A 22,712-nucleotide genomic window follows, 5' to 3' on the forward strand; every position below is an offset into this window, starting at 1 on the left:
TATTGTATGTTTTAGTTGCTCTGTAGTATTTTAAAAAATTGTATTGGCACTGCACATAGCTGATTCTTTGTTTTGCTTATTTTATTTTCTTGTATGTGTGAGTTTAATTTTTTTTAAATGATGAACTTAGCAAGCATAAGCAAACAAACATTACCAGATATAAATAAACAAATGGAAGAGAATTCTATGAGAAATTGTGAACTGTTATGTATGGTTTTCTTTTTGAAAAAAATATACAGAATGTCCCAAAAATCTTAGTGCAGTTTTAAGCTTTAATAACTCCAGAATTCTAAAGGCTACAGATATAGAATCCATAATTTAGACATTTAATTGCTTGCATTTTATTTACCCACATCTAGTTTTGTGACTTTTAAATAATAAAATTTTAATTTTAACAAGAGAAGATATCTTGTCACTATTCATTATGCGTGTGTCAGTTTCTAGATAATTCTTTCTCAGACCTGTGGATTGGTAGGACATGTCTTTTTGTTTAGCCACCTTGGTCACTTGATTTATTTCCATTAGACTTTTTCTTGTGGGACTGTCGAAACTGTCATGTGTATCTCAAAACCTCAGTCTTGGGATGTTCTTAAGTGTAGAATTACAAAAGCAGAACTTTCAGTCACTGGGTAACAGTTGAAGGTTTTTACAATAATTTGAAATCAATTAGAGAGATGGATAGCACAGGATGATACTTAGGTTGTATTTTAATAAGAAACATATCAATATAAAATATATAAATAAATCTTTCAAATTTTGCTTTTTGTAAGTTTGTAGCATCTGAAGTTGTTAGAGCTTAAATATGCACTAAGACTTTGGGGACACTATCTATCTATCTACTCATCCAACTATCTGTCTATCTATCTATTTTTGAATAAAGTAGTAACAAATTGTCCTATTTGTGTCCTTTTCTGCATGTCTTTTTTCTCTGAATTCAAAAATGTTTTACTGATGTTTCTTTATGTATATTATTACCCACCAATTCCCTTTCCCCTGTAGAATCCCTCCTTTGAAACAAATGTGTATAGTCCGGTAAAACAAATGATCAGATTGGCCGTGTTTGAGATTACATGTGTCATTCTGCACCTTGAGCCTAGCCCCTCTCTGCCAAAAGGTGGGAGGGAAATTTCATCACTGGGAAGTCATGATTGACTTCTACTTTGGTCAGAGTTCTGAGGCCTCTCAAAGAGGTGTTTCTTTTCACATTATTCTTGTGGTCATCAAGTGCATATTCTCCTGGGTCTGCTCATTTCATTTTGCATCCATTCACACGAATTTTTACATATTTTTCTGAATCTGTCACATTCATCATTTCTTATGACCTAAATCTCCAGTAATTCATATACCACAATGTGTTCAGTCATTTCCCAACTGATGGGCACCTATTTTGTTTCTGGTTTCTTGAGACAACCTAAGGTGCTTTTGTAAATATTTTTGTGCATATGCATCCTTTCCCTCAGTCCCTGACTTCCTTGGGGCTCATGCCTAAGAGCAGCATTGCTGAGTCAAAGGGTATACAAAATATAATGACTTTGGGGATGCAGCTAGTTGTTTCTCAAAAGCAATTCCCCTTGACTCAGTGATACCACTACTAGTTTTATACCCCAAAGACAGAAAAAAGAAGAAAAGAACCCATGTAGATAGAAATATTTCTAGCAGCTTTTCTAGTCATAGTAACAAAAAGGAAACTTCTCCCTACTCCCTATTAGGGAATGGCTAAACAAATTATGGTATGTGACTATCAATGGAATATTATCACACCATAAGAAATAGCAAAATGAACAGTTTCAGAAGAAACTGGGGAGACCTATAGGAACTGATACAGAGTGAACACAGAAGAACTGGAAGAATAATTTATACAATGAGAACAACGTTATGCAGGAAAACAACTAGGAAAAACTCTAGAAATCTGGTCAATGAAATGACAAGCCATGATTCCAAAAAACCAGGGTACGTTACCCACCTCCTGCCAGAGAGGGGATGGACTTAACATGCTGAATGAAACATATTTTTGGACATGGCCAACGTGAAAATTTATTTTGATTGATTATGCATATTTGTTATGAAGGTTTCCTTTCATTTTTTCGAAATGTTTAATAGGTTGGGGGAGAAAGGGCATGGCTTATTAATTTATAAGAATAATAACATTAAATTCCATAAGGGTAAAACCAATTCATAGCTCAATCAAAATTACCCCTGGAACAATTGCTCTTTTCCCCTTGTCATCTCTTCCAATGTGATGGATGTGAGGTGGTACTCAGTTGTTTTCATGGGCATTTCTGTTTTTCTCAGTCAATGGGAACATTTCTGTTTGGTTGTTGGCACCTTACTTTCTTCATTTAAGAACTGTCTGTTCATAGCCTTTGGTCATTTATCTATTAAAGAATGACTCTCATTCTCATATGTTTATATCAGCTCTTTAATTTGCGTTTCTAAACTTTGTGAAAAAAAATCTACTAAGATTTTTCTCCAATTAATTATATCTTGTCTGATTCTAGCTTCATTTATTTTTTCTTGGGCAGAAACTTTAAATTTTTATATGATCAAAATTGTCTAAATTACCTAGCCCTCCCTTTTAAGATGAAAATTGTTCCCCTAGTCATAGTTGTGAAAGGTATATTCTTTTGTCTTCAGATTTTTTTGGATATGACTTAGGAAGGGCAGCGTGGCTCAGTGGATACAGAGAGGGTTTTAGAACCAAATCTGTCCTCTGATACTTACTGGCTGGGTGACCCTAGGCCAGTCATTTACTCTCTCAGTTCCTGAGGCAGCTCTTTGAGTCAGTCAGTCAATATCCATGTACTAGACACTGCTAAGCACAGGGAATCCAAAGAAAGATTGACGCAAAACCACTATATATACTCTGCTCTAAAGATGAAATATTCCTTGGTAAAAAAAAGTCAGGTAAGCATCTACACTCATGGTGAGAGGGGCACTGATTGGCTCTGTCCTTTGTAAAGACCTCTTGTGAGTTCCGGTATTCCAAGACTGCCCTAGAGAGGATGCTGGGGGGAACAAGAGAGCTGTCTTTGGCAACTTGAAGGGTTGTCTCATGGAAGGAGGATTAGCTTTGTTCTGGATGCCCCTAGGGGGCAGAACCAGAAGGAATGGGGTGTAGGGGGATTTGCTAAGAGGCAGCTTGATGCCAGCAAAATCTTCCTAACAATTAGCACCATCCCAAAATAGAACGAGCTGCCCTGGGAGGAAATGGTCCCCATTCGAAGGAGACTGCTTTTTGGCAGAAGCTTTTTCATTGGGCAGCTTATCAAGGGAATTCTCATTGAGATAAAGAGTTGGGGCCAATGTCCTCTGAGGTCCATTCCAAAGCTGTTATTTGTAACTCCTTTCTGCATGCTCCCCTCCTCTCACCCCCCACTGATGGCACAGATGGGCAGCTCAAGCACACTATCCAACCCGCTTTTTATAGCATTTCAAATAAAGTTATAAGCCACAAACTTGATTAGTCACTTGGTTGCTGTCTAAGGTGCTTTGCTGGGAAATATTTGGAGGCATTCCTGACTCATGAGATTAACACGAAATAATAATTCCAAAAACAGATGAGCAATTTTAGAGGGACTATTTTAAAATTGGACAAAGAACACAGAAACCTGTATTCTTCTACTGTTTTAATTATGTCCATTAAAGAGATGGGGTGGGGGAACACTTAATGCTTCCCAAAGCCCCTGAGAAACATTCAGGTTCTCAGAAAAAAATCAGCTGCTTGACCCAGAAATTCCTCTCCTGCAGTACAAAGAATGACTGAAGAGAAGTCTCTAGAAGCCATTCTGTGTTGTGATGGGGTAAAGCCATGGAGACGAGGAAAGGGAGAGTTGGAAGGGTCGCGTTTCCTTTTACTGGGGTAATAACACGATACACTGATTTTTGTGAAAACTTTATTTTGATTTTTCCAGAGCGCAAATACTTCCATCCTTTTCCTTCTGTAGATGAAAATCCAAGAGGTCACAACAGTCAGGGAAAGTGAAGTGGATAGATTCAAAGGCTTCAGCAATTTTAGAGCTTGAGAGGATGACCAGTGAGACCTTAACAGTCCTGTATAGAGGTCTCCCCTTTTGTTTTACAGGCAAGGAAATGGGCTCAGAGTATAAGCATTTATAAAGCACCTAGCTAGGTAGTGTAGTGTACCTTGATACACTTTGTTAATATTATCTTGTTTTTTATTAAGTTTTATTTATTATTAATTTTTATGTTTTATTATTTATTTTATTAATTTTTTAATTAATTATTAATATTATCCTGACAGTGTCCCTGGAAAGTGCTATTATTAGCCCTGTTTTACAGCTGAGGAAACTAAGGAAGACAGAGGTTAAGTGACTTGTTCAGGGGCATACTGCTAGGAAGTATCTGAGATTAGATTTGAATTTGGATCCTCCTAACTCCAGACCTAGCACTCTCACCACTGAGTCACCAGTCAGCTCTTGCTTTTAATGGCAGAACCAGCATTCGGTTTTTCTGACCTCCTCTCCAATCCTGTGTTTTTATCCATTGTTCATTTTAAAAGGACACTAAATAGGGGTATATCTGGTCCACCAATGCTAGCCATTCACCTCTCTTCAATTCAGCTCTGTTCAATTTAACATGCATTTATTAAGCACCTACTATATACTAGATACTAAGTTAAGTGTTGGGGGTCCTAAGACCAAAAAAGAAAAAAGGAAAGAAAAAAAGACCCTCCAAAAAGCTAGCTTCTGCCCTCAAGGAGCTTATATTCTATTTGTTCATTCAACAAGTATTTATTAAGCACCTAACATATGCCAAGCACTAGTGATACAAAGGGAATAATAGCCAGCATGCACATAGGTGCTTTAAAGTTTGCAAAGTAGTTTGGAAAGATCTCATTTTATCCTCACAATAACCTGGAGACTAAGTGCCATTATTTCCCCCATTTTGTAGGTGAGGAACCTGAGGCAGACAGAGGACAAGTGATTTGTTCAGTGTCACACAGCTAGGGAGTGTCTAAGGGAAGATTTGAACTCGGGTCTTCCGGACTCCAGGTCCGGCACTCTATCCACTGCACCACCGTAGCTGCCTTCAAGTAAAAAAATAAGACAGTCCCTGTTTACAAGAAATTTATATTTTACTAGACTCCCACTGCATGCCAGCCTGCATTCTTTAAGTCTTATTAATTACAGTATCTTGGGGGAGATTGGAAGTTATGTTTTATGATAAATGTAGATAAATGAATGCATTATATCTGTTGCCCTCAAGTGGTACCCTCTCAGATTGGGTCCAGATGATATCAGGCATCAGAGTGAATACTGAAAAAAATTCCCTTTGTTATTCCAAGTGTCTGGATATGCCAAATAGAGCCCAACTGAATTCTTCTGGTTTTGTCCAGATGTTTCTGTTTCTATGGATACAGCTCCATGCAAGGTCATCCAGCTGTTATCAGTGCGTTCCTTTATGTTCTCATAGTAACCAGCCTGAAAAATGTCTTCTGAAATGTAAATGATTACAAAAAGTCAAATAAAATACCTTAAGGTATTTGGTATCCCAGTCAAGGGACCCAACCTGCAAAGCTGGGAGTGCCTGATGGGGGTCAGGGAGGAGGTAGCCCTGAAGGGGTGTTACATATCTATAACTACTGACCACTATGTCTACTTTGCCATCTCCCAAAGGGCCATGTAAGTTTCCTTTGTTAGGATCATTAGGCATCATTGCTTAATGGTTAGAGAGCCAGCCTCGAAACCAGGAATCAGTCAATCAACAAGTATTTATTAAGTGCCTCCTATGTGTCAGGGACTAAGCTTTTTCTTGAACAGGACACTTCTTCCACCTCTGGGCATTTTCACTAGCTGTCCCCATGCCTAGAATGCCCTCCCAGCTAAAATCCTGCCTCCTACAAGAAGCCTGTTCCCATATGCCCCACTGCTAGCGTCTTCCCTCTGATCCTCTTCAATTTAGTATGTCTATATCTTGTTTGTAGGTGAAGATTCCCCACCTGGTAGTTCCCATTGCCAGTGAAATCACAGGTCAAGTTCCTCTTCTATTCCAGTGACCATTATCCCTATTTCAGCATCTTTCTGAAAATAATCTATGTGCACATTAATCAATCAATCAGTCAGTCAATCAATCAGAAAGTCTTTCTTATGTGTCAGGCACTGGAAATGCAAGGACCTCAAGGTCATTACTGTCCACATTTGAAGCACTGGGGAAGGATTGTTGTGAAGGAAATGAGCAAAGGGAGGAAGAAAACTCCCTAATATACAAACAAAATAAAACCTCCAAGCCATTCACATAAAAAATTAACAAAATAACTGTCACAATGACTTTCTTGCCCATTGCCCTCCCTTCTTCCAATCCCTTTTCCATCTACATATTTATAGTTTTGCTGCTGTTCTCCTTTTAAAGATAGAACTATAGCCAATATGTATATTTCTCTTCTAATTTTGCTGTCTTTACTCTTCATTACTTCCTATAAAATCCTTCCTTTAGTTTTCGTATTTTCTGTATTCGTAATTTTATGGCACAGTAATGTTCTATTAGAATAATATACCACAGTTTATTCTACCATTCCCCAATGGTTATACATATGACCATTTCATTTTTTTCTATTACAAATAAAGTAGCCATGAATACTTTTGTATGAATAGATACTTTTCCCTGTTTAATGGTATTTAGTCCTTTAATAATATCCATATTGCCCACCATAAAAATTTACCAGTATCCATTTGGAATTTAGCATCAACTCTTTGACCTCATAGAAAGAATTATAGGATTTCGTCTTTCTTGGTATCTAGAGAGTTTGAATAATATAGGAATTATTTGTCTTTGTGAAAGTTTGAAAGAGTTTGCTTGTGAGTCTTTCTTTTCTGATGTTCTCCCCCACCCCCACTACACGTGCCCCCATCCTTGAACATGGCAGCACATTATTAGCCTGACCAATTCTCTGAGTGATACTGTCTATTTAGGTTATCCATTTCCCATTTTCTCAGTTTTAGTATTTTATATTTCTGTAGATATGCATCTGTTCCTTTAAGTTCCCAAATTTATTAGCATAAAGCTACGCATAGTAGTCTGATAATATTCTTAATTTCTTTTGCATTTATTATGATCTTTTTCTCATTTTGGTCATTTGAGTTTTCTCTCTTTTTTTGATTAAACTTACTAGCTTTCCAATAATATCAGTCTTTTAAAAAACAGCTCTTTTAATCAATTCACGTATTCTTTTGTTTTCTTTTTAATTAATTTCTGCTCTAGATTTGATCATTTCCATTTTCTCTGTTCCTTCGCTATAATTTCAGTTTCCACGTTCTTTAAATTCAGATGCAGCCCCACATAATCAAGCCCAGTGATCAAAGGACCCTAGAGGGTACCTTCCCTTACCCCCAACTAACTTGTTCTGTTCCCTATCTTATGGTTGGCAAACTGCTGACTCTTGCTTCCCTCTTCTGTGACATTCAGAGCAGCTCTAAGAATGTAATCCAGACTGTGACAACACCGTGTTTGGGTTTGGAGGCTTTCTCAGTAGTCATACTGTTTTTGGCTTATGCTCCCACCTATGGTTTCCACCAATAACGTTAGAATTTGGTCCATACTTAGTTCTCCCATGTAGCATTCAGGTAAATATAACATAAAATATATTATAACACTTACATCTAAACTATCCCCTAGAATTATAGCACTTCTGCCCTAGGGCTGAGGTCTCTGCTCTAGGGAAGGATATTCAGTGTCATTAGTGAGTCAATCCTTTTTTTCTGAACCTACCCTGTTTTCTTAACTCCAGCAAAGGGCAGACTCCAGGTTTGTTTCTCCATATCATGTCTTTGTCATTTTTGTTACAGTGGAAAAGAACACTACATTTGGAATCAGATGACCTAGATTCAAATTGTGTCTTTGATACTTACCTCTTGTGTCATCTTGGGCAAGTCAACTCACTTCTCTTGGCCTCAGTTTCCTCCTTTATACAATGAGGGAGTAGGAGCAGATGGTCTCTTAGGTCTTTTCCAGCTCTAAAGCTATGATTCTGTGATTCATCATTTCTTCACTTTCCTTCGGGATTGTTGATTTGTGTGCGGGTTATTGGTCTTCGAAATGACTTGCCAATGGAAACGTATTAAACTTTGATATAATGACATCAAATCAATTTTTATTTTGCTTCTCTTGCATTCTCAGCAAACAAAGCTGTCAAGTCTCAGAAAAAGGGATATGCTAACTGGAAAAGAACTTGTACCCATAAGTAGAAGATCATGAGAGTTCACTCAATCTCCATTATAACTTTTAAAATACATTTTTATTAATGCCTCCCACTACAGACTGAATCCTCCTTTATGATGAAGAATAATTAAGCAAAAATATCCAATAGTGATAATATCTATTCTGTAGTTCCCTGCCTCTGCTGTTCAATCATTCTTGAAATGGGATTTAGTGGAAAAAAGGATGAAATGGGAGCACTTTATTGACGAGGTGATTTAAATGCCCATCAAATCAGAAAAACAAAGTTCTGGGAAGTTTTCGACTATATTGTACAACTTACTCAAACCCATGTGAAAATTGAAAGTATTAAACCTAGGGGATTTCTTCACAGAATGAGAGTACAGTACTTTTAAAAAAATATATTTTTATTTTGTTAACTATTTCCCAACTACATTTAAAAAATTTTAACATTCATTTTTTAAAATTTTGAGTTCCAAATTCTCTGCTCCCTTCCACCCATTGAGAAGCCAAGTAATATGATATCTATTATCCACAAGCACACTAGTTTAAGAAATTAATATCTACTGAGAGGTGAAACAGGAAGTTGTGTGCTCAGCAGAGGGATTGGCCACAGATGGGGACATTTAGCACAGAGGCCAATGGAAGAGGGATTTAAAATAGATGGTGATGTCCTTGCGGATGACATTGGACTGATTTCATCTGTCACTGAACATACCCGTAATCGCTCACTCAAAAGTGCTGTAAGCTACTTGTATTAAAAAAAGAAATCCAAAATGACTTCAGCTAATTGCTGAGCACCAAAGTTGAACTGAAATCATTGCTGAAATTAAGAAAATAAAATAACTGCCATTGTTATTTCAATGCAAAATTGTCAAATTACTTCATATATCATGCTGGCCCTGGAATCAGGAAGACTTGAGGCTGTGTGACCCTTGACAAATTACTTAGCCTCTGTTTGCCTCATCTGCAAACTGGGAATAATGATAGCACCTACCTCCCAAGGTCATTGTGAGAATCGAATGAGGTAATAGTTGTAAAGTCCTCAGCACAATGTGTGATACATAAGAAGCACAATATACATGTCGTTATTATTATTAGTGCCTCAGTAAGAGGATTTCTAGGGAAAAGATATTTTTAGACTTCATTCATGGCTGGCAGTGGTTTGGGGTCATAAGTACTTCATAAATTGCCATTAAAAAAAGGAAGGAAAGAAGGAGGAAGGAGGTAATGAGGAAGGAAGAAGGGAAGGAGGAAGGAAGGTAGAAAACAGGAGGGAGGAAGGAAAGAAGAGGTAGGAAGGAAGGAAAAGCTGAACATTAGTGGTAAAATAAATTAATCAGTAGGGGCAGCTACGTGGTACAGTGAATAGAGCTTGGAATCAGGAAGTTTCATTTTTATGAATTCAAATCCAGTCTCAAACATGAGCTGGGTAATCCTGGGCAAGTCACCTAGTCCCATTTGCCTCAGTTTCCTCATCTGTAAAATGATCTGGAGAAGGACATGGAAAGCCACTCCAGTATCTTTGCCAAGAAAACCCCAAACGGGTCGTGAAAAGTTGGACATGACTGAAAATGACTGAACAAGTGTTAATCAACCATGTTGTGAACCAAGAAGGTATAAAAAATACCTCAAGTGAGAATCTCAAGAGAGAAACAGATCATTTTGATTCCTATGCTTGCTTTTCTTGGTTCTTTCGGGATTAGTGCTTTGAGTTCCCAGCGTGCAATCATTTTGAGTTCTCTGAATCCTCTCATCAAGGCATCAGTGGACACGGTCATACTCTGTGGGGAGCTGCCCTTGAGTTGCCTCCAAAGCTCCATCCCCCATAACCTCATCTGGTTGATTAAGGAAAAGAACACAGAACACAAGATTCTTTTGAGAGGAAAAGTGCTAATGACATCAAATACAAAATGCAGTGTCTCCTTTGGAATCATTACTGACCTTTGATCTTTGCTCCTTGGCTGAGAACTAGCCCCTGGAGCTGATACCAAACATTGGAAAGACCTTGTCCTCTTACTGGAACATTCTGGGAAAGGAGTTTCAGGAAACACAACCATTTAAGAATGTCTGGTACCAGATGAGCCCTCACATTTAAACATTCTGCTTCTAGTACTGCAAAGTGCATTGATTTTGACATTGGAGGCGATGACTTGACAGACCCTAAAGCAAGAGAAACTCAGTGACCATGAAATTTGCTGTAGTAGATAATAATAGCGGTGGTTTTCTGATGCTGCCATCACAACACTGCTACGTGTGGGGAAATCTCATAGGTGGGTGAATGCAGCCATTCTCCCATCTGGCCCAGACAGGGCTCATACGTGCCTTGCCTGGCTCTGGAGAGACCTTACTATCTGTATTTGAGGCTCAGGTTATTTATGATGGAACCTGTAGTTTCTCTCTTGGCTTTGCGTGGTAGAAAGAATGCTGCATTTGAAGTTAGAGAACCTGGCTTCATATCTTGCCCCTGTTGCTTATTACCTATATGACCTTGGTCAAGTTGCATTAACCTCTCTGAGCCTCAGTTTTCTCATTTGTAAAGTGGGGGTAATAGGGTTAATAATCAGGATGAATCCAGGATTGTTGTGAGGATAAATTGAGGTTAAATAGCTCGGTGACCCTGGACAAGTCACTTTTTCTCAGCCTCAGGTTTCTCATCTGTAAAAGGGGAATGGTAATAGCACCTACCTTATATGGTTGTAGTGAGGATAAAATGAGATTATCTGTAAAGTACTTTGTAAACCCAAAAGCTCTATATAAATGTTGACTAGTATTACTTTCATCATCTGCCTATTCGATATTTCCCCCTGGATATCCCTTAGGCTTCTTAAACTCAGCACTCCCAAAACAGAAGTCATGATCATTCACCTAAAACTTTCCATGCTTCTTAACTGTCCTGTTTTCGGTTGAGAAACCACCATCCTTCCAGTTAGGGTTACAGCCATCTTCAACACTTCCCACCTCTATATTTAATGAGCTTCCAAATTTTGTTTACTCTACCTCCACAACATCCCTCAATCCCATCCTCTCTCTCTATTGACACCCCCCCCCCCCCCCGCCCCAACCATGCTGGTTCTAGCCCTCATCACATCTTACCTGCACTATTGCAATAACTTCTTAACTGGTATCCTCACCTCCAAGCTCTCCTTTCTCCAATTCATCCTAAACAGATACTAAAATAACAGAGGACTGGCCATGGCCTTCTAGCTCAGGAAGTTCCATTGGCTTCCCACCACCTCTCGAGTGCAACATAAACTCTTCAGCCCTTTGCAACCCTGCCCACCCCACATTTCCCGATTTATTTTATATTACTCTCTCACACATTCTGTTCTAGCCAAATTGGCATAATTGCTGTTCCCTGTTCATGATGTTCCATTTCCTGTCTCCATTTCCTTGTTAATCCACCCAGAGACCAGGCAATCCTGCCACTCCCGAACTCAGACAGCTCTTCCCTCTCCACCTGCCTGCCCTTCAACATTGCCATGATCTTTATGATTTCCTTGTAAACTGGCTCTACCGTTAACTCTACACTTACTATCCTTTGGCTGCTTCCTGCTAATAACTTCCATTCATTCATTCATTATTTTATTCAATAATTAGTCTTTGAATAAGTAAAGATGTGAATCATGCTTCATGACATATGCCTTCATATATCATATTACACCTGGGATATTATAACTACATAATACATAGTAACATATGTGTATATCGATTTGCTTCTGAAGGGATCCTTTCCCCAAATTGTTAGCCTTTGTTTGTTTTCCCAGTAACTCTAATACTACGTGTGCTTTGAAATCTGGAGAAGACTCATCACCTCCTTACAGTAAAGCTAACACTGGGTCATCCTTTACTCTTTACTTTAATTTTTTTTTTTTAGATTACTGTGTTAAGTTTTAGCAGCTTGGTCAATTTGCATATCAAAGGCACTGTTCACTTCTCCCAGAATTCTCTATTCCTTTGATCCATGAAATCACAAGTCCAGACAAAAAGAAAGAAGAAATTTTGACCTGTGATTTCATTTTTCTGCACAGTCATAGATTACAACACCCTCTGTAGAGGCTTTCTTGTCCTAGCTCTTCTTCTCCATGTTTTCCTATAGCTTCAAGGAGGATCTATCTAACCTGCTAGATACACTTCCCTTGGCTTCTTCTAAGAGTAACAGCCAGTATTTTCACACCCAGGTCTTGGTCAGCAATGTGCTACAGCCCAGTTATGTGTGCCCACCATATGTCTTTCCACTGCCCTTTGGAGGCCCCTGTTATTTTGGTTCTTTGGAGATTATGTTGTGCCATGAATTACAGCCATATTGTTATCACCAGGATGATATTTGCTTTTAAAAGATGGGTTTTTGTGTTACTGAGTAGTTTGGGATCATTGAAGGCAAGACATAGTTTCCCACAAGCAATTCACATCAATCTTGTCTGCTCAATTCTGAAACCAATTCATCTGTTTTCTGATAATACACACGGAGACATAGATACATGAACACACATGTGTACAAACACATGTATATGCATACACATGTGTATTTTATATGTCTATATGATATGTACACATGTGTATACATATATTATATATGTTTACCCACTTAAAACCCCCAATGGACCTGCAATCTCATTGATTCAGGAGTTCCCTGCAGTGACAGAAGGAACACCATCCATATCCATCTCCTTCCCGCTCTCTTGTCCATGTTCTCCACACAGTTGCTGGTGAGAGCTCCTCCCAGCGTACTGGAAGTCATTCTTCCTTTCTTCTGATGTCATGAGGATACAGTGAAGCCATCCCTCCCTATTGGCATGTGATCAGCCCATCACCTCCTCCTTTCATGCCATCCTCAATGAATGTTGTTCATTGTTCTTCTCTGAAGCTCCTCTGGGTTCTATGTGGCAGTCTGCTCACACACACTATGCATTTCTCATTGCCCTCTGTGCAATACTCAGCTTTTGTTGTTTGGAGGCAGTGGTGTTCCCTGTCTCACTGCTGGAGAGTAATGAAGGTAAAATGTTCATATTTGAGAGATGGGTCTTTGCTTTCATGGAAAGCTTGGGATAAGTAAAGGAGCTTTCAGTTTCCAGACAGGAATCCAGGCCACTCTTCTCCACCCAGCTCACTGTCCATTTCTGCTGTGTGTCTTGGATTCTCTTTGGACAAACTCTAAAGAATGATTTTCCAAATGCATATTGAAATATGTTCAATAGCTATCCTTTATCCACTTGGTTTTTCCTGTATGAATGGACAGGATTTATAAACTCTTTGGAGTGATTACAGATCTCTTCATGAGGCTCTTCACTGCCCCGGGGCTTGTTGCAATCAGCATATCATCTATGAACAGGAATGTCTGGGGGATCGGATCTCAGCATCCATAGGGAAGGATTCCTTTCTTGACCCTGATCCTCTCAGCTAGATTTTTTTCTATCAGCGGCAAATGCCTTTGGAGAGCATACATCTCTTAAATGTATATATTAGATATATTAGAACATATATATGCATACACAGTATATCTACTCATATTATTCATGAATATATATATATACTATAATGTACAGTATATTATATCTAAATATATTGAGTGTCTCAAAAGTCTTAGCAAAATTTCAAGTTTTTGCAACACTCTGTATTATAATTATGGATATGAACTAAATCAATGACCTTTCTGCTTCGTGTGAATATGAATCTTTCCCCATTGATTTATTTTTGCCCCATAGATGGTTAGATGTAGCTCTAAAAAATATGACTGTGGATTTCACCAAAGAAAGTTTGTAACACTTGTTTGTTCTGAAACACTACAACTACCACCACCACCACCACCGCTACCACCATGACCACCACCACCACCACCACCACCACCACCACCACCACCACCACCACTACCATCATAGATAGTATTGATATATCACTTTAAGTTTTGCAAAATGCTTCACAATTATGATTTTTATCTTCACAATATGCCTGTGAGGTCAGTGCTAATATTATTCCCATTTTATAGATTAGGAAACTGAGGCATACAGAGGTTATGTGACTTGCTCAGGGTCATGCAACTAGTATCTGAGGCTATCCACTGTGCCACCTCATGCCTCAAGAAGATTATGCCAAATATCTCAATCCCAAAGTTTGTACAAAGAGCAATGAATAGAAATCCTATTTGGTTCCTGATTAATGCCATTTTTTTAAACTTCCAAGCTGATGACTGAGAACATCCTGAGCTCATTGCTTGCCCTGTGTTCTGGGAAGCCCTGATTGTTTCCAGTATAACTGATGAGTCCCAGAGGTGGGTATCCAAAATGACAGCAGTCTGAACACATGACCTCCTTCTTGGGGGGGAGTTTCCTCACTGGGCTGCTCCTGGTCAGGCTACCTTGAATGCTCCCACTCATAATTCTCAGCTGGAGTCACTCTATAAGGTTCCTATTTTCCACTGCTTATTATTTTTTTCCCCATATATCTTCAAGTGTGATTCTGTCATCAGTCTTGGATGAAAGATTTGCCTAAAATCTTGCAAAAAAATTATTTTAGTCTGGAACTCTGATTTCATGAGTATAGGGAGTTCCCTGGTGTGGCAGCGAATGTTGCTGGGGCATATCAGCAATTCATCTGTAACTGATAGTATAAGAGCATTTCCCAGGTACAGCCTGGGGAGATTTCACAGTAATGTTGCAAATAATTTTCAAAAATCATTAAGCGCATGAAAGCTCTGCTTGATCTCTAATTTTTTCATTGTTCCCACCCCCTGACAATGCAGTCTGCTGTCCTTTCTGGCCTGAGGCAAATTGGAAGCCTTCCACAATACTCCTACAATCCCCTATCCTCTGAAACCCTCAGGGAGCACTGAGATCCACATAGGACATTTTTTTTGGGTCTCCAGCAGGAGACTCATTAGACTTGCATGAATTTCATTTAAATCCTGGGTGATGGGGCCAGGGCATCCACCCAGGAGAGGTTTCTCCCAAATAGAATTTCTTCATTTCAGAACATTTCCTTTCCACTCTGGGTCCCATGCCTCAGGAAGGAGACATGGCATCTTCTGGACAGCTGAGGAGAATGCCTGACTCTGATGTTTTCACATAATTAGACCGCAGCTGATTTCATTGTTTGGTGGGTGTGGGAGGATCATTTAGGAATTCCATTGACCTCTGGCTTAGCTCTTGTTCAGTTGTTTCAGTTGTGCCTGACTCTTCTCAGGAAGACCTGAGTTCAAATCTGATCTCAGACACTTATCCTGGGCAAGTCACTTAATAACCCTTTTTTGCCTCAGTTTTCTCATCTGTAAAATGAACTGGAGAAGGAAATGGCAAACCACTCCAGAATCTCTGCTAAGAAAACCTCAAATAGGATCATGAAGAGTTGGACGTGACTGAAGTGACTGAACAACAACAAACTATTTTATACATTTGAAAACATGATTCTGAGAAGAAATACCTTGACTCCACCAGATTGCCAAAGGGTTGTCCTGCTTGAGTAGTTAGCCAATCGAAACAATTAGCTCAAAGCAAAGGTATTTTCTGAGATGGCATGGCACCTTGGAAAGTCTGAATCCAAAAGTTGGAACATTTGCTCCTCCTCCACTTTCCTCCATCTCCTGCCCCCAGCCCTTTGCCAACTGAAATGTACCTTGTCCTCCTCACTTCTGTTTGATAGAGCCCCTGGTTTTTGATAAAGTTCAGCTCAATTGTCAACTCATGCCTGATCCTTACTGCTGCTAGTCTGCCTGCCCCCCTCCTCCCATTCCCTTATTGGAGAGTTCCTCCCAGGCCTCCTTTCCATCCTCCCATTTTTCGCTTTCTTTTGCTCACTGCAGTATAAGCTCCTTGAGGGCAAGAGACTTTCTTTTTTCTTGTGCTTCAGCATCCCCAGAGCTTAGCACAGGGTCTGGAACATGGTAAGCACTTCACAAACACTTGTTACCCATTTATTTTGTATATATTTAGTGTATTATAAGCATACATGTTGAATGTGAGCTCCCTGAGGGCAGGCACCATTTCATTTTTGTCTCCATACCTCCAGTGACTATCACAGCACCCAGCATACAGTAAACGCTGGTCAATGGGCTGCCCAATCAGTTAAGTACAAGGTGAAGCTCAGAGATCTGGACCTGCCCCTTGGAGTGCCCAGATACAGGTGTGAAAGCCTGAGCTTGCCACTCCTCGGTCAGCTTCCTGATCTCTCTGGTTATAGGAGCAGGTGCTCTGTAACTTGTGGAGGGATAGATAGGACAGCCAGGAGGCCATCTGGACACAAGACAAGACAAGAAGATCATTTGCTTGGTGTGCTTGGCTAGAAATGTGCTGAGCTGGGGTTCTGGGGAAAACCTGCCCAGTGGAAACTCTGTCTGCTGGTGAGCATGACCTGTCACCAGAGAGCTTGCCAACAAGTAAATTGAATTCAGGACAGAAACCAGGACTTTCCAGTTCCCTCTTCTGTCTATCTAAGGGGAAAAGGCATTTTAAGAATATGTAATAATAGCTCCCAGTTTACAAGATCATCTCCACTGCACAACAACCCTGTGAGAGAGGGTGGTATTACTGCCTCCATTTACAGATGAAAGAACTGAGGCTCTAAAAGGTTGGAACTTGTCTGTCTCATGGTTCCTAGGTTAGTAAGGTAGAGATGGAACTCAAGCTGAGACTTGGGTTTGACCAGGCTCTCAGCTCTTTCCACCAGCCCCTATTGACAAACAGTAGGATATTGTGAAAGGAGCATTGGCCCTGAGTTCAGATCCTGCCTCTGATATTTTACTCTCAGTGTGATGGTGGGCAAACCCCTGCTCTTCTCTGGTAAAATGAATGGGTTGGACAAGCTGGCTTTTGAGGTCCCTTCTGCCCCTACAGCTAGGATCCTATGAGTCAGGTTTGAATGCCAGCTCTGCACTTCCTACATGACCCTGGGCAAGTCATTTTAGTCCTGTGCACCTCAGTATCCTCATCTGTAAAATGAAGACATCTGAGGTCCTTCAGCTCTAGGTCTGTGATCATACCTGTGTCACCTTAAGCAAATCACTTCCTCTCTCTGGGTCTCAGTTTCTTTGTATGTAAAATGAGGGAGTTGGACCAAATGTCTTCTGAACTTCCTTCTAGCCTTTGTGACATCTTTGCTGCATCGTTCCGAACAGATAATATTTCATTAAATTGACATGGAATAAAGAAAAAGTTAAACTGATTTATTCTTTGAAATAGAGAAGAGTTGGAGAGGGAGGTATAATTACTGTCTTAAAATACCTGAAGGGTTGTCATAAGGAAGAGATATTATATTGATTCTGCCAGAGGGCAAAATTGAGGATGAATAGATAGAAGCAAATTTTGACTCACCTTAAGGAAAAAATCCCTTGATGTTATTATAATAATATATTGATGTTATTATGTTAGATATATTACTATTATATTAGATATTATAAAATAAAGGGGATTTTCTTGGGAAAGAGTGAATTGATTTCTTCTCCTTAGAGTTGTTTGTCCTTGTTGGAGATGGTGATAGAATCCACTGAGGATTCAGGTTGGGGTTGAACTAGAGGGTCTCTGAAGTCCCTTCTGTGATGATGGGGAGCCACCCCAAGCAAATGGGGTTCATCCGTTGAAGAGCTCAAGGCCTTTCAGGTTGTTTCTCTGCTTTGAGTATAAGATCGTTGAGAGCATTTTGCTTTGGACCCTTTTTTATATCACCAGTCCTTAGCACAGTGCCTGATGGATGGTGGTTATTGTTGTTCAATCTTTTCCAGTTATGTCCAATTCTCTATGTCCCCATCTGGGGTTTTCTTGGCAAAGATACTGGAGTGCTTTGTTATTTCCTGCTCCAGATCACTTTACAGATGAAGAAATGGAGGCAAAAAGGATTAAGTGACTTGCCCAAGGTCACAGAGCTAGTGTCTGAGGCCATATTTGAACTCAAGAAGATATGAGTCCTGCTGGAGAGGATGTGGGAGAGTTGGAACACTAATTCATTGTTGGTGGAGCTGCGAGCGCATCCAACCATTCTGGAGAGCAATTTGGAACTATGCCCAAAGGGCTACAAAAATGTGCATACCCTTTGACCCAGCAATATCGCTACTAGGACTGTATCCCCAAGAGATCATAAAAATGGGAAAGGGTCCCACATGTACAAAAATATTTATAGCAGCACTCTATGTAGTTGCCCAAAACTGGAAGTCAAGGGGATGTCCATCAATTGGGGAATGGCTGAATAAATTATGGTATATGAATGTAATGGAGTACTATTGTGCCATAAGAAATGATGAACAAGAAGACTTCAGAGAGGCCTGGAAGGACTTATATGACCTGATGCTGAGTGAAAGGAGCAGAACCAGGAGAACTTTGTGCACAGCAACAACCACAGTGTGCGAGAGTTTTTTCTGGTAGACTTGGAATTTTGTAATAACGCAAAAACTTCTTATAAAAAAAAAAATCCCAAAGGTGGTTCTCAAGGCAAAATGCCTTCCACACTCAGAGAAAGAAATATGGAAGTCACTCACAAAATGTAGCAGATCATGTTTGTATATGTGTATGTGTTTGTGTATCATGTTCTGATTTATTATACGATTTCTTTCATTTATTTTAGTCTGACTACATAGCATGACTATAGTGAAAATATACTCAATAGGAAAGTATATGTAGAATCTATACAGAATTGTATGCAGTCGTGGGGAGGGAGGGGGGTAGTGGGGGGTAGGTGCGGGGGGGGATAAAATCTCAATTGTATGGCAGTGATTGTTAAACATTAAAAAAAAATAATAATAATAATAAAAAAAAAGAAGATATGAGTCCTCCCGACTCCAGGCTTGGGGCTCTGTGCACTATGGTGCCCCCTAGCTACCCCCTGTCTGGTAGATAAAAGTGCTTTATAAATGTTGACTGACTGCATTACAAATTGGCTACCAATTTTGTTGTACTAGAATTTCATTGATTTTCCCTCCCTTCAATTTATCCTTATATAGGAAATACGTCTACTTAGAATAAAAGTCCTTATAAGGAAATTCCTGGGTTGTCAAAGGAAAGTAACCTCTTTGTCAAGAGTCACTTAGGACTCTGAGTAATGTGGTAGAGAAGAAAGAAGGGCTGTCCTTAGAGCCAGAGGACATGGGTTTGACCAGCTCTGCTCTTCACCATGTGACTCTGGGTAAGTCACTGCACCTCTGGACCTAGAACATGAGGGGGCTGAGCTTGGTGGCCTCTAGAGTCTGTGTCAGCTCCAAATGCCACCAACACCAACAAACTTTTTTTTCAATGTAATGAAGATGGACATGCTGTCCTTAAAAAAAGTTACAAAGTAAAATTGTCAAAGTGTTTCTGGTATTGGGATAAAGCATGAAATTTGGGGAAAGATGACATTTAATTTGGAAAATCTAGCCTGTGGAATAGAACTATCCCAGAGTGAGTAAGATGGGCAGTTTTGGGGGGTTGTGGGTTCCCTGATGACTGAGGTCTTCAAGCAAAGACTGAATGAGTATTTGCCAGGTATGAGTTAGAAGGGATTTTTGGCCAGGTAAGGGTTGGGCTAGTGTGTGTGTATGTGTGTGTGTGTGAGATTCTTAACCTATTTAGGGTCCTGGACCCCTGGGGCATCCCTCTGGTGAAGCCTATAGAACCCTCCACACAATCATGGTTTTAAATGCATAAAATACAGAGGATTACAGAGGAAACTGATGATATTGAAATATTAAAATTAGCCATGCAATCCATTAACTACCATTAATTTAGCAAATATTGTGTGTGATGGAACTATGCTAAGTACTGAGAATAGGAAAAAAAAAACCCCAGAAACCAGCCCCTGCTCTCAGGGAGCTCATAATCCAGTAATGGGGAAGACCACATGCTAATGATTATTTCCAAACAAATTCTACATGGATATATCGAGTGCAGTTTTAGAAGAAAGGCTCTAAAGTTAAGGAAGGCACAGACCCCAACTTAAGAATCCCTGGACTAGAGGGTGTCTGAGGTCTCTTCCAGCTCTGATGAGCCTGTGATTCTATTATTAGAATAGCAATTCTTGAAATAGATTCACAGCTTATCAAAATTTGAGGTATTGCCAAGGTGAGAAGCAAAGCTAATTTTCTGAATGACAAAATCAGGATACAAAAAGATTTGGGAGGAAAAGATGGGCCAGATCAAATGGATGAAACTCAAGAGGGTTAACCATAAATAAAGTCCTGCCCTTATGTAAAAAAAACCAACAAACTAATTTCAAATGTGTTGGAAGGGAGGAGATTGACAGTCCTTATGCACATGACAAAGACTTGAGATTTTCTTAGAATGTGAGCTCTAGATAACAGTTGGAAGTAACTCTGATATTATACTAACAGTATTTTTTCCATTCAATTTTATTTTAATTTGAGAATTTTCCCCCTCCCATATCAATGAGAAGATAAGAAAAACAAAATCCATTACAAATATGTATCATTAAGCAAAGCACATTCCCACATTAACCATATTCCTCCCACAAAAAAAGAGGAAAAGAGAGGAGAAGAAATAGGAGAAGAAGAAGGAGCAGAAGAAGAAGGAGAAAGAGGAGGAGGAGGAGGAGAGCAGCTTTAATACTGTACTCTGAATCTATCAGTTCTCTATCTGGAGGTGGATACCATGTTTCCACAGGAGTCCTTTGGAATTGTATTGGGCATTGTGTTCATTAGAATCGCTAAGTCTTTCAAAGCTGATTATCTTTATGATAGGTTGTTATGACACAAACTGTTCTCCTGGTTCTGCTCATTTCGCTTTGCATCAGTTCCTACAGATCTTCCCAGTTTCCTCATCTGTAAAATGAGTGAAACTATCCCTTTCATTGTTTTTTACAGCACAGTAGTATTCCGCCACCATAATACACCATAACTTGTACTACCATTCTCCAGTTGATGGGCACCCTGCCCCCGATTTCCTGATGTTAACTACATTATATTGGAAGGATCATGTCCAGAGTAAAAGAAGAGGCAGCCCAGCCTTGTGCTCTTTCCTATCTAGCATATATGTGTGTTCATTTGGGGGTTCTACACCTTTCGAAGGACATGTATGCACTAAAATGTGCTCATGAGCTGGCCATTTAGGATGGTTAAGCTTTAGGAGACCATATGTGTTAGGAACAACTGAATGAATTAGGGATGTTGAACCTGGGGAAGAGAAAGAATACCAGGGCTGTGGTGGTTTTAGCTAGATATTTGAAATGATGTCATATGGAAGGAAGGTCAGACTTATTCTGTGGGCCTTCAGACAACAGAGCTGAGAACAGTTTAGGTACAGTTTCAGAAAATGGGGGATCATGGACCAGATCTAGGAAGCTGAAATTTAATGGGGATAAAAGGAGGCAGATCTTGGCCTCATTTTAGTAAGTACTTTCTAACTGGGAATGCTATGCAACAAGGAACCTTGTCAGGTGAGGCAGTGATTTGGTCATCTCTACAAGTATTCAAGCAGATATCAGATGACCTGCTTCCAGGGGTGTTGTAGGGGGATTTGTGCTTTGAGGGAGAGCTTGGACTATATGACTTCTAAGCTCTTTTCCAGTTCTATCATTCTATGGCCCACCAGGAATTTCTTCCTCTTGATCAGAAAGTAGTGGGAAAGTGCTGCTTTATTGCAATATTTGTGAAATTGTTTTCTGATCCCCCTCCAGAATTAGGTGGTGCGGTAGGTGTTGGATGATGGATGCATAAGAACCTGCTGTGTTCCCGGTGCTCTCCAAGGTGCTGGAGACAGAGACAAAAACATTGACCAAAGAGTTTACCTTTTACTGGTGGAACTGACAAGTACACAGATAACTATTTAGAAAAGATATGTATAGTAAATAGAAAGCAATTGTTTTGGGACCAAGAGCAGTAGCAGCTGGGGGAGGGGAGGGGATCTGGCAATCCTCTTTTCTGTAGGAGGCAGCCCTTGAGTTGAGCTTTGAAGGAATCTAAGAGGGAGTAATAAAATAAGTGATAAAATAATTCCATATTTGGAATGACAGTGAGTGCATTCTTAGCTTTGCCACTCACTGAGCTATGTGACCTGGGCCTACCCACTGCACCATTCTGTGCCTCAGTTTTATCAGGGGCTTGGATTGGATGGCCTCTAAGATCTTTTTTAGCTCTGACATACTATGAACATCAGAGATTTTTTTTTAAAAAAGACACAATATAGTAAACTTTCCTGTAAATTTTTTTATTATGAAAAAGTGATCAAAATGTTTTTATTGGACTAAAACTGGAAAATGTGGTTATAAAATTGCATCTTCATCAGTTCTCATTTAATTTGAGGAGAGAAAAGAAAGATTGATTTGGAATTGTGACTCGGTGCTCAAAACTCCCTTCCAAGCTCAGTTGATGGACCACCATGTAAACGAAGCTTTCTTGAGCTCCTCCCTTCTGTGAATGCTGACCCTCTGCCCCCCAATTTGTTTTGTATTTATTTTGCACATACCCACATTTGCACACATAAAGCTGTGCTTGTTTCATTTCTGACTTTGCATCTTTGGTGTCTGGCACAGAGCATGGTGCATAGTAGGTGCTTAGTAAATGCTTGCTGCTTCTTGCCCCTAAGGACTATATAACAGAAGAGGGAAAGGAAAGGAATATGGAAAGCATG

General features: G+C 39.7%; 1 protein-coding gene across 1 annotated transcript in view; it reads left to right on the forward strand.

Annotated features, from left to right (window-relative positions):
- Positions 1–22,712, forward strand: part of C2H3orf70 (chromosome 2 C3orf70 homolog) — a 54,857-nt gene that overhangs the window by 23,626 nt on the left and 8,519 nt on the right. The gene's annotated exons all lie outside the window — the stretch shown is intronic.

The sequence above is a fragment of the Notamacropus eugenii genome, chromosome 2 (assembly GCF_028372415.1).
Source record: "Notamacropus eugenii isolate mMacEug1 chromosome 2, mMacEug1.pri_v2, whole genome shotgun sequence".
Taxonomy (NCBI): Eukaryota; Metazoa; Chordata; class Mammalia; order Diprotodontia; family Macropodidae; genus Notamacropus; species Notamacropus eugenii.